This window comes from Corythoichthys intestinalis, chromosome 2 (genome assembly GCF_030265065.1).
Source record: "Corythoichthys intestinalis isolate RoL2023-P3 chromosome 2, ASM3026506v1, whole genome shotgun sequence".
Lineage (NCBI taxonomy): Eukaryota > Metazoa > Chordata > Actinopteri > Syngnathiformes > Syngnathidae > Corythoichthys > Corythoichthys intestinalis.
The window spans coordinates 21,746,853-21,760,567 of NC_080396.1; positions in this window are offsets into that span (position 1 = coordinate 21,746,853).

Genomic DNA, 13,715 nt, shown 5'->3' on the forward strand with positions numbered 1-13,715 from the left:
CCTTGTGTATACCGTCATACACCAAATATATATATATATATGGATATATTTTTCATTATGTAGGTGATGGTCTGAATCTCTTCCCTCTCCTAACTTTGGTCAAGTTGTTTTGATTTTAAAAAATATATATTTTTTTTTAAATCAAAATCACACAAGATTTATGGATATGTCATTCAAAAAAAGTTCAGGGCAAGTGACCATTTTTGGTAATAAATAACTAATTATTATTATTTTGTAGCATCTACAAGGACAATGCCCAATTTGTGATGGTAATGCATACTCAACAGGAAAATAGTCTATTATTTTCAATTAATTGTAGTCACCTGAACACAACGAACTGCATATAAAAAAAAACAAATGCCCGAGAGTTTAAGATGACGCTCGCCACGCTAAATGCTAATGCTAGCGAGAACAGGAATGCTATGCTAACGCTCCGAGCCACCTAGCATCGTTTTTGCAACGGCGTCACAACCGCCTTCCCGCCTCCCTCCTACCGCACTGCTCTCTCCGTGTCTCTCAGACAACTCGCTCGTCATTCAACCAAATTGTAGTAACGCGCGCCTTTACATCCTCAGTAATGGTCATGGCGTTGCAAAGATGGGAAAAGTAATTAATTTGATTACTCACTACTGTCAAAAATAACGCCGTTAGTAACGCCGTTATACCCTAACGCCGATATTAACAGCAATGGTGGACAGCTATTCAAAAGTTGACACTTAACCTCTGACCCTTTATAGAGCAAGTAACCATTTTTGGTAATTGAAAAATAAACTTAAACATTAGTTATATATTTTTTAATTATTAATCATTTTTGAACATTCATACAATACTGTATTTATATTTTCATAATTGTACACACATTTTTTTTAATCAAAACAATGTTAATAAACTTCTACTCCAGTTTATAACTTGTGGAGAACATAACAAAAAACATACATAGTATGTATCATCTGGCATTGTTTTTCTTAATAAGTTCAAGTTGCAAGAAAATAGATGTACTATGTGTTAAATCATATTAATTAGAAATACTCAAAGCTAGGTGTTTGAACTTTTGTCTATTTTCCCTCTCTGAAACAGAAAAGTGTGTGGTGAAATCAAGTTCACTACACGGTTTTGGGTTTGAAGTACAAACTAATAACTGAGCTGTGCTAGTTGCAAAGCTCAAGAGCACATGTTGCAAGTAAAATTGGTTCTCTTTGTCAGAGGTCTGATGAGTGGATGAGAGAGATTTGTAGATGAGGCAAAGTGCATTTGGGAATCAATCAGGCCGGAATCAAAAGCAAGAGGATGAAACACAAATACAATGAGGAAGCATAAGGAATGTATTGGAGCACATGTTCCAGGAAACACGCAAATCCCGAGGGTGGCAAGATTTGGTAAGTTGTGAAAAGTGAGTCGGCTCTTAAAAGAGAACTATTTAGGTAGAAATACTGATAAGGAGCAAAAATGTTTTTTTTTTTTTTTCTTTTAACACACCAAGACAGTAAATGTGGCATGGTGAGAGTCTCATTAGACAATGTGTCTGTCTTTGGCTGGAGTTCACGTCAGTCACCAATTGTTGGGCTGCGACAAGACACAAAGTTTGGTCTCAAGGTTGTTTTTTATATATACTTTATATTTACTCAAACAAAATTTGCAGAAGAGAAAATGTCAAGAAAATCACAACCAATATCATTCGATTTATCGCATTAGATTATATATATATATAATATATACATATATGGCGGAAAACACAGACTAGTCTGAAAAAGCAGTTCCTGCTCTTGCACCCCTCTTTAAAATAAATTGCTGTATTTTACGCCAAAAGAACTGTTGTGTTTGATAAAACAATATGTCTATATGCTGCCTTAGCAGATTCAAAGCTCAGTAAGCCCTCGAACAATTTTTAATTTGTCCATTTTACCCTGAAAACCCCCTCCTTTACAGACGTCGCGCAACCGCTTTTGTTTCAACCCAGCCATAAAACGAAGGTAATTATTTTATTATTCAAAATCTCTGTCGTTTTTAGCCTAGAATCCTTAATTGCTATCTGGTATTTCATTAAAAAAAAAAAAAAAAAGTAGGGCTATCAAAATTATCGCGTTAACGCGCGGTAATTAATGTTTTAAATTAATCACGTTAAAATATTTGACGCAATTAACGCACATGTCCCGCTCAGAAAGTATTCTGCCTTTTGGTAAGTTTTACAGCAAGGCTTTTTGTGCTGTCCAACAGTGAACTCTTGTGGTCACTTTGCGACATGGTTTATTATTTTCTTCTTTTCTTTCTTCATTATGGCTGCACGACGTCTCGGGCTGATAATGTTGTGCTTATATGATCTTTGGACAAGATTTGTCCGTAAGTATGGTTGTTGTAAAGAATGTACATATTATGTTAGTAAGCGAAATGTTATATTTTTTGTATGAGACGCTTTTTGTTTATGTTTAGTGAACCTGTATAGCGTGCTAAGCTAACGTTGTTGCTAATGCTTGTGTACTTTTTTTTTGTAGTTTTACGACGGTCTAAAGAGGACAGTGGTTTGAGGCCATTTTATTCACAAATCAGATGAAAAAGGAAGAAGTCTAATTATTAAGGCGTCGTTCACTAGCTGTCTACCTTTGGAAAAAGTAGACGCTTCGGAGTGAGGACAGCATAGACAGATTTAAATGACAGTAGAGTGAAATGCCCACTACAGTCCTTATGTACCGTATGTTGAATGTATATATCCATCTTGTGTCTTATCTTTCCATTCCAACAATTTATTTTACAGAATATACATATAATTTACAGAAAAATATGGCATATTTTATAGATGGTCTGAATTGCGATTAATTGTGATTAATTATGATTAATTAATGTTTAAGCTGTAATTAACTCGATTAAAAATTTTAATCGTTTGACAGCCCTAAAAAAAGACTTTAAAAAATTATTCACTCACATATTGTAAACTTTTAAACAAATTATGTCTCAATGAAAAAAATGGTGTCTGTAAAAAAGTCACGGATATCTACCTCGTAACCCTCGCTTAATTGTATTTTTTTTTGTTATTGTCGCATTTTCTCTGATATGTTAGATGATAAATAATTGATCCAAACAAAGAAAAATTGAAAAAAAAAACGTTTAGAAGGGTAACTATATGAAAAAGAAAATTTCAACCACTCCTTAATGTCTGCGATTTCTGCATCGCAAACCTTGTTATATTACCATGTTTCACACATAAACCCCCCAAAAAATCCAGCTTTGGCCATTCACAGCTGTGTCTTGACACTCAGTGATACATGCCACGTGGAGTTTTTGGATTGAAACAAGGTAAGTACGTGATAATATCTCGTTAAAGTCGTGGCGTCTGTAATTCTGCTGTCGCGTGCTCTCACCTCCATATAGGGTTTTGCTGTTTACAATTTTTTTTTTTTTCCAAAATGTCTTCCTGTCCAAAATTTTTCTTCCCACAGAAAATGTTTAAGCTTTCCAATGATGTATCACACATGCATATCGGACAATTTTGAAATTTGGCCAAATTGGGGGTCTCAGAGCTATATATACATATATACTGTGTATATATATATATATATATATATATATATATATATATATATATATATATATATATATATATATATATATATATATATATATATATATATATATAATATATATATATACAGTCCCTGACAAAAGTCTTGTTGCTTATCCATTTTGTAGAAACAATTGCTAATAACCTGACTTTTAATTATTCATTTGGTTTCAGAAATAAATTGTATGAATCCTTGCCGAACCGCATGGATGCAGTCCTTCAAGCCCGTAGAAGTTATACAAAATATTACATTTGGATCTCACAGCACCACTACTTAATTCGCTTATGTCATGTAACCTATTTTTGTATTTGAAGTACATTTTTTGGTCAATTTTCACACTACCCTCTATAAGCGACAAAACTTTGTCTTTATTAAATGATAAATCTTTTTTCAGTGAAACAAATATATTTTTGTACATTCAACATCATTTGGAAGGGTCTTAGCTTTCATATGAGTCATTTCTGAAACCAATTGAATAATTAAAAATCAGGTTATTAGCAATTGTTTCTACAAAACTGTACACTGTACATATATACTAGGGCTGTCCCAAACGACTAATTTCCTCCTGATTAGTCAGCCGACTATTTTTACGATTAGTCAACTAATGTAATATTTTTTTTTTTCGTTTACTAATTTAATAATGATTTTTTTTGTTGAAGCTTATTAGTTCACAAAAAACATTTTGGAACACCTAAATTCTTAACGTATAAATAAATAACAAATATCAATAATAAATCACAAACAATGAGGTCAAATGCTGCTGGCATTAACTAGTGCAAACAAAAAAATGTAAATGGAAACACTGTGACCTCACATTTTTAACAGAAGTCAAAACAATTCTTACTCTTTTTGTGGTATGTCTATATTGTTCTACATGTTAAAGTGAATTGCAATGTCCCAGAAAATCATTTTCAGAATACTTTGTGTGAGTTCAGATGCTCCTTCTGGTGCGCATTCCGCATTTATAGGGGAGGGGAAAAACTGTTCAACTTTTGTTTTAATCTGAAAATAGATAAAGCAGAAGGCACACTGAAATATTACCACAATTATTTTTAATGAAAGGCACACGTAGTCATTGTAACAAAAATTAAATATATAGTACTAATTTGATAGTATACTACTATATGTATATTCACAATAATGCTTTGTAATATAAAGTAACATTAGTGCAGTCATGAATTATAGTAAGCAGGCCAGTGCTGTGTTTCCATATACATTTTTATTATATTATGCATGTATATATTTTTTCCCCCCAAGTGGGATCCTAATAAATGCTATCTGCATGCTGTGCACAGAGATGTCGAGATCTACAGCTTTCAGGAGCAGCAGCAGAGTAGATTAAAAACATGAATTACGTGTGGAAAAAACTTAATGATGCAAGTTGAGAAGACGCACATAAAGGCAACTTCAATAAAAAAAAAATCATTAGAAAGTTGTATGGACTTACAATCCGCCAGTGTTTTTCAAGGACACTCTCGAATACATCGACACACGACGAGTCTAACCAAATGATGTGCAGTAGACGTGCTGGGGTCCACATTGTCGTGGACAGCAAGGTCGCTGATTGCTAGAAATCCGAGCAGTTCTTGAACGCAGCAAGAGCACTACCTCGCTCATCTGCACACAACCGAGAACTTTCTGCCTACTCCTTCCTTCCCTCCTACTGCACCTCCGCCCGATTTCTCGCGGCACACCTGACAGTCTTTCATGGCACACTAATGTTGAAAAACACTGCGCTAGCTTGTTGTTTCTTGTTGTGTTCCAAAATTACACTTGGGTGACGGCGCTTCAAATGTTCGTTCATAGCCGACGTGCTACGTGCGGGTATGCGAGCTCAGCTTAGCAAGAGTACACACAGTGGCACCCTCCATATTTTCCTTGAAATAATTCCAGGCTCTGGCCATTCTGATCCGCTTTTTTTCACCGCTTGCATTGCGAGCACCCACCACTTTATCCACATATATATATTTTTTTTTAACCCTTCGTTACCCGTCGATGGTATGTTTTGCCCGTCGACGTATTTACGTCATCGATGACGTCGACAACGTCGACTAGTCGGGACAGCTCTAATATATACTGTATATCATACAGTATATACAGTATATTGGAATCAACATGTTGTCATGTTTTGTCCCTTGAGCTAATGGAGAGGCACTGTTTAAAGCAACGCTTGGTAACTTTTCAGTTTTGGTCAATTTTAACTACACCAGTGGCCAAAAGCGGTTGTGTTTTACCTTCAGGAAGACTTCTATTCCATTGATAAGCAGTGCTGCATCTCCCATGAGGACCAGAGCACACCTGTCTCGCGTCGTAAAATTATCAACCAATCAAAAATCGATCTCCCGCTCGCCTGCAGATGGATAATACAACATTTCAGTTTACAGCAGCTATGTGAAGAATAATTAGTAATAAGGCAATAAATCCAGTTGTGGCTAAACAATAGCATATGACGGTAAAGAACCGTGTGGCTTAGTGTGGCTAACGCCCCCACCCCACCCGAATTCTTCATGCCAGTGAGAAAGCTGGCCCAAAATTTATTCTGTATATCCTTTTTTGCCTCCTCAGACAAAACTTTTTGTCTCTTTTGTTGCTCTGCCGTCTTTGCCGAATTTGCGCGAAAAGGTTTGCATCAACTTCTGTCTTTTTAATGAATGGGGAAAGGGGGAAGTGATATATTGTCAGGAAATAAAACACACAAGTATTCTATTCGACAGTCACAACGAGAGAAACCTCCCACCTCATCAGGGATTAAACCATTTGCAGTCAGGAATCACTCAAGTCAGCTTTAAAGTTTAACGTGCACACGGGGTCAGCAGCTGCGAGGCTCCACACGGCTGTGTAGCGTCGCGAGGTGTCTCCCACCTGCCAAACCAACGAACTGCCTTTTTTTTAATAGTCACATGGCAATACAAAGCAATGAGTCAGCTCTAACTGCTTCTCCTTATTTGGTGTTGTTTCTCAAAACTGGATGCTTACTGTGAAACAGAAGTGAAACTTATTACAGCCCAACCTGGGGATTTTCCACAGAAAAACATAAACTAGCTCTGGAAAAAGAGGGAGTCATATCTTGATAAAGCAGTCAACGGGAGTCATTGTGGAAGTTCAAAGGAATATATGAAGCACACATTTTTGAAACACACAAACATGAATACAGTCTCACATGCAAGCATATAGTTTCACAGCAGTTAATAATTTGTGTTTTATAAGCATGAATAAAATATTCTTTCACATGTATGCAGTAAGGCAGTCAGCACATTTGTAGTTTTTTTTTTGTGTTCCTGCCACCTTCCTCAAATTCAATTAGTATAGATGAGAGTGATACAGACCCCGTCAAGATACAAAAAAGGTGTCAGTCAACTAGTTGTCAGCTGACAAATTATCACAAATGTGATGAAAATATTTTATAAAGGTTGAAAAGTTACCTCGTGTTGCTTTAAGTGATTATCTCCATCTAGTAAGGGTGTAACGGTACATGTATTTGTATTGAACCCTTTCGATACAGGGTGCTCGGTTCGAAACGGAGGCGTACCGAACGAGTCTCTGACGTAATGTAACCCTTACTTTTCGAGGCTGTGAGTCGATCGGGTTACAGTTTCTTTGTGTAGATTATATTTACTCCGTCTTCTCTACTATAATGAGGACCAACACGGTACGACAGTATAACTCAGAAACGTCAACGGCGCGATAACATGGCCGCCACGAGAACGCAGTGAAACGTGGGCATTAAAGTCAATCAGTCAATGCATACCAGTTGCAGTGCGGCCGCGTGTTAGACGCGTCCCAGAAGCGGCTGAACACGACGCACGTGAAAAGAACGGCAGAGTTTATTATTTGACGCGAGACGCGACCCCCCTGCGTCATTACTACTATCGGTAGCTAGGATCGGGCAGATCGGAAGTCACTCGTGTAAAAATATGGTGGATCCGGTCGATTTTCAAACTAATATGCAATCGTAACCCCTTTTTTTGAGTACATTAGATCTCTTGAGTGGTAGATCGGGGCACAGTTGACTTGTCTTTGTTGATTTACTGCTGTCTTCTCTGCTATAATAATAACCGACACGGCCCCGTGTTCAATACAAAACCCTCCTACCACAACAAAACAAGTAGGAACTAATATTCACATAGGAACTAAAGTTATACAACATAAAATATACAATACAAATGAATACTACATCAAATTTGTAAACTATAAACACATAATAAAATAAATAATAGCCCATTTAAATAAAATTAATTAAAATGAATGAAAAAATGAATAATACACAGATCCTGCTTAAACAATTAAATTTATTAATTTCTGTGTGGCACTTTAACTTGAGAAAATCCACCAATAAAGCTTTTGAAAGCCGTTCCTAAGAAAAAAAATGATTCATTGAGGCATTTCATTTGTAAAATACATGTTAATCCTAATCCTTGTCATTGGGATTGCTTTTCTCTTTAGCACAGGATTTCTTTTTTCTTCTTTCTTTCGGAAAGAAAGCTGACCAATACGCGGGGTCTGAAAGGCAAATTGTTGTTGAATTATCTTTAAATACCCGCTACTTTTTTAGCAGAATTCTAGCTTTGTATAGGCTAATGTTCCTATTATTAAAAGCACAAAGGTGTGTAATAAACAACTAGCACATTTAGATTTTGCATTTTGTTTTTTTACTGTACCGAAAATGAACCGAACAGTGACCTTAAAACCGAGGTACGTACCGAACCGAGATTTTTGTGTACCGTTACACCCCTACCATCTAGTATTAAAACTGAGAAGATCAACAGAATGTAGGTTGAATTAAAGTTTTATGTAGAGCCATATACAATTATATTTCATCATTTGATGCCGGCCAATAAAAATTGGGCAGGGGGCTGCGGTTGGCCCGCAGGCCTTAGTTTGAACACCACTGATCTAATGGGACCTTGTCCTATTACCTCGGGTTCGGCAAGACTTGTCAGTAGGCGGTGCGTGATGGGTGGGCGCAGTGGCTCATTTGAGAGTGAGCAGCAGATGGTCACAACTAATGAAAACTAGTTGCATTCAGCACTTGGGAATTGTTGGCAATTGAGTTCCCACTTAGTGCTGGTGTGAATGTCAGTGAAAGTGGCTTGCTAGTTTCTATATGTACCCTGTGTATACAGTACACAGGTTTACTTTGTCTTATAAATTGAACCTGTACGTTAAAGTCAGTAAGTCAAACCCCTCTTAAAATCCACCCCCTCCCAACATTCCTTGTTAAAATGAAAGGGAGGAAAATCATTGTAAAATCATAATCATCCAAAATCATTTCAGGAATTCTACAATTATTGCCACTTTGTTGTCCCTTGATTTCAAATTACATGGTGTTGCTCTATCTGTTGGGTGATAGTGATCACCAAAATAAGTACAATACAACATACAGTGGGGAAAATAAATATTTAGTCAACCACCAATTGTGCAAGTTCTCCTACTTGAAAAGATTAAAGAGGGCTGTAATTGTCAACATGGGTAAACCTCAACCATGAGAGACAGAATCTGGAACAAAAATAGAAAATCACATTGTTTGATTTTTAAAGAATTTATTTCCCAAATTAGAGTGGAAAATAAGTAGTTGGTCACCTACAAACAAGCAAGATTTCTGGCTGTCAAAGAGGTCTAACTTCTTCTAACGAGGTCTAACGAGGATCCACTCGTTACCTATATTAATGGCACCTGTTTTAACTCATTATCGGTATAAAAGACACCTGTCCACAATCTCAGTCAGTCACGCTCCAAACTCCACAATGACTAAGACCAAAGAGCTGTCCAAGGACACCAGAAACAAAATTGTAGACCTGCACCAGGCTGGGAAGACTGAATCTGCAAGAGGTAAAACACTTGGTGTAAAGAAATCAACTGTGGGAGCAATTATTAGAAAATGGAAGACATACAAGACCACTGATAAGCTCCCTCGATCGGGGGCTCCATGCAAGATCTCACCCCGTGGCATCAAAAATGATAACAAGAACGGTGAGCAAAAATCCCAGAACCACATGGGGGGACCTAGTGAATGACCTACAGAGAGCTGGGACCACAGTAACAAAGGCTACTATCAATAACACAATGCGCCGCCAGAGACTCAAATCCTGCACTGCCAGACGTGTCCCCCTGCTGAAGCCAGTACACGTCCAGGCCTGTCTGCGGTTCGATAGAGAGCATTTGGATGATCCAGAAGAGGACTGGGAGAATGTGTTATGGTCAGATGAAACCAAAATAGAACTTTTTGGTAGAAACACAGGTTCTCGTGTTTGGAGGAGAAAGAATACTGAATTGTATCCGAAGAACACCATACCCAATGTGAAGCATGGGGGTGGAAACATCATGCTTTTGGGCTGATTTTATGCAAAGGGACCAGGACGACTGATCTATGTAAAGGAAAGAATGAATGGGGCCATGTATCGAGAGATTTTGAGTGAAAATCTCCTTCCATCAGCAAGGGCATTGAAGATGAGATGTGGCTGGGTCTTTCAGCATAACAATGATTCCAAACACACTGCCAGGGCAACAAAGGATTGGCTTTGTAAGAAGCATTTCATGGTCCTGGAGTGGCCTGGCCAGTCTCCGGTCTCAACCCCATAGAAATTCTGTGAAGGGAGTTGAAAGTCCGTGTTGCCCAACAACAGCCCCATAACATCACTGCTCTAGAAGAGATCTGCATGGAGGAATGGGCCAAAATACCAGCAACAGTGTGTAAAAGCTTCTGAAGAGTTAGAAAACATTTGGCCTCAGTTATTGCCAACAAAGGGTACATAGCAAAGTATTGAGATTAACTTTTGGTACTGACCAAATACTTATTTTCTACCATGATTTGCAAATAAATTCTTGTGATTTCCTGTTTTTTTTTTTCCACATTCTGTCTCTCATGGTTGAGGTTTACCCATGTTGACAATTACAGGCCTCTGTTATATTTTCAAGTGGGAGAACTTGCACAATTAGTGGTTGACTAAATACTTATTTGCCCCTCTGTATTAGCTATATAAAGCATAATACACATAGTTTTGATTGCAAAACAGAGGAAAATGATGGTCATTTATTGCATGACAAAAAATATGTGATCTTATGTTCTGTGTTTGCATGTGTATTTGCATCGGTATTGCTCAGCTATCAGTTGTTTTAACAACTATCAGTAACAAATACCAATGCTGTTTATTTAGCACTATTACCTATCACATTATTTGTCAGCATTAAGCTAGCAGTCTTTTTTTTAAGAAAGAAAGAACTTGTATTTCTTGGTTAAAGACACAAGTTGTTAATTTTTGTGTTAGTTTCTCATGCAAAATAGCACCGCTAACCTCCTTCCTGCCGAAAAATGCAATGCTCGCCACTTTAATGCTAATGCTGTGACCCCCAACAACATTAGAATGCAATGCCCTACATTTCTGCCGCGTCATTAAGCTACCAGTCAACTAATTTTTAACTCCTTTTTATACTTTTACTGACAATATTACAATATTTGGGAGTTGTAAAAGTGCAGGGGTCATTACTATTTTTATTAAGGTATTTACCATTATCCAACTTATTTTTTCTGTTTGTCCAGCCTTGAGTAATCAGACCTCACCGTCTTCACATTTGGCATTTTCAATCCTGTGGCTGCCATGGGGTTGTGGATGATCTATTATATTAACTGCATCAGTGAGCAATATAATTGCTGACGGTAAACAGATATTTTGCTGAACTTGAATCTTGGTGTTGATCTGAAAACAAAGACACTTCTTCTTGATATCTGTGAGGCTGGGAGGATGAATTTACTGGAGAAAGCAGGAGCTGCTCCATCAGGAAATGAGATTCGTGTGATTACAAAATGCAAAACTTGATTAGCTGTATCTCTGCTATCATAAAAAGGCCGTAGTCCCTTTTGTCAATCATATGAAGCCAAAATAAAGGTGATGCAACACAAAAAAAAAGACTGTCCAATGTCCATCATACTTACCCAACACTGAGATGCATGGTAATCGTTGTTTTCATAATATTAGCTCTTTACAAGCATCGCCTGAGCGACCATGATTGTCCCTGCAGAGGATGATGTCGTGGCTCAGTCTGCAGTCCTTGTTATTAATCCAACAAACCCTCGCTTCGTCTGCTATGTGGCAACAATGTGATGGCCCTTGGGCTCCATGGAAGAGAAAACAATGTCTTTTCATACAGCCTCCACTCTAAAGCATATTGGTTTGGGGCAACATTCACCTGGACCCCTGGACTAAAGGCAGTGGTGTCCTTTTGATAGACATTGCATGTACTGCTCCACAGTGTGGAAGTAGTGTGTGTATGCAGTATTCACTCGTGTGATGTGTTGAATTGAGAGAAAAAAAGTCGTAAAAATGAGTTAAGGGCAATAACGACAATTCAGAATATGATTAGCTATCCTCAGGACCTTTCTATTATGGATACATATAAACCCTGCCAGCTGGCTACCTGAAAAATTTCCATCAGTTTTCACAAGTTTTACAGGGGTGGTCCTTTTCGTACAAGTAGAACTTTCTAAACCATGCAAAAAATACAGAAGGATAAAACAGAGTCAGTAAAACATGACTAAAAGACAGTCATCATCATATGGTATTCACAAAGTATGTTTTTTGGTAGGTACCCAGATACATAGACTTCATAATATATTGACACCACACAGGGCACAGGGCTTATGTGTAGGAGGCCTATTTTCAAAAACCTTTTGAAACCAAAGCTGCGACCGACCTAAAACCAAAACAGGCATCTACCTTAGGCATATATGAGCCTCCATAAGCAGTGGCATAAAACAATTCAAAGTCGTTCAATTATAAAACACAGATCTCTGATTTTACACTAGATGCACAAAAATCACCAAATGCAGAGATAATCACCTATATTTTCAGGATCAACAGCAATATTTAACATATCATATATAATTTTGCTCAAAATAGCAAAGTTTTCAACAGCTAGTAAATCACTTTTCACATCAGAAACTTAATACTTGAGGAAAACATGCAGAATCAACTACAAATAATATATAAATAGATTATTAATGAATTTTATATACAATCACAACTTTAGAATAGAATAGAATAGAATAGAATAGAATAGAATAGAATAGAATAGAATAGAATAGAATAGAATAGAATAGAATAGCCCTTTATTGTCATTATACAGTTATGCAATTAAAATGTGGAGCATCTCCCTTTACAGTGCAGGATAAGATAAGGCAAGGCAAGGCACATTTATTTATATAGCACAATTAAACACAAGGCAATTCAAAGTGCTTTACATCACATGAAGATCATAAAAATCACATTAAAATCAATAGAACGTAAGGTAAAATCTCAAAGGTGACTTGCAAGTATGAAGTATGAAATCTAAATAAACATAAATATAAAATGTGTATGAGATAGTCCTATAATTCAGGCAGTGCAAATAATCGATGTGGTATTACCAGGATGTGAGCCTCGTCTTTCAACAATCACATAGCCTCTTTTCTTTTCTTTTCTGGTCAGCTTCCTCGACTTGTACAAGTCCCTGTTCCTCGCCGTCTACTTTTCTGCCCTCCTCGACTCTGCTCCTCTCCCTGCCGGTCGGCCACTCCAAGGCCTTGTTCTTCCTCGCTTCTGAAGTCACATCCTAGGAGAAGTTCGCACCAAAACTGTTGAAGAGGGACTGCTACACTGCAAATAAAATTTCCTCCTTGCACGTGGTCATGGCGAGGAGCCTTAGCCCGGCGACCGTGTTGGGGTTGACCACTGCCATGATGAGCCCAATGCTCTGCTTCTCAATCGAAGAGCACTGCAGCACCTTCTGGGTCAACTTGACAGACTTGTAGTTCTCCCACATGGCCAGCACCTTCAGGCTTCAGAATCGGGATGTCCTCATCCTATCAGGCTCCTAAAAAACATGCTTGTTTTAGAAAGATAGGTGTTTTGATCTTTTTTATAAAGTGAATAATACTAGCCACCTACTAATGTGCACCTAGCTAAGTCCCTTTGCCGGCCCCTTTAGTACTACAACAAGCTTTTTTCCGCAGAAAATTCTTGTGAACAAATGCTTAAAACCCTGAGTTCTTTATAGATTTTGACATAAAACAGTCTCGATTCTTGGTTTAAACTAAAGAAAAAACAAAAAAAAATTGGGCAGACTGTATTTATTTTACGTAAATATGTCGAATGTGCTGCTAGTTAAGTCACTGTGGTGGCCCCCTCA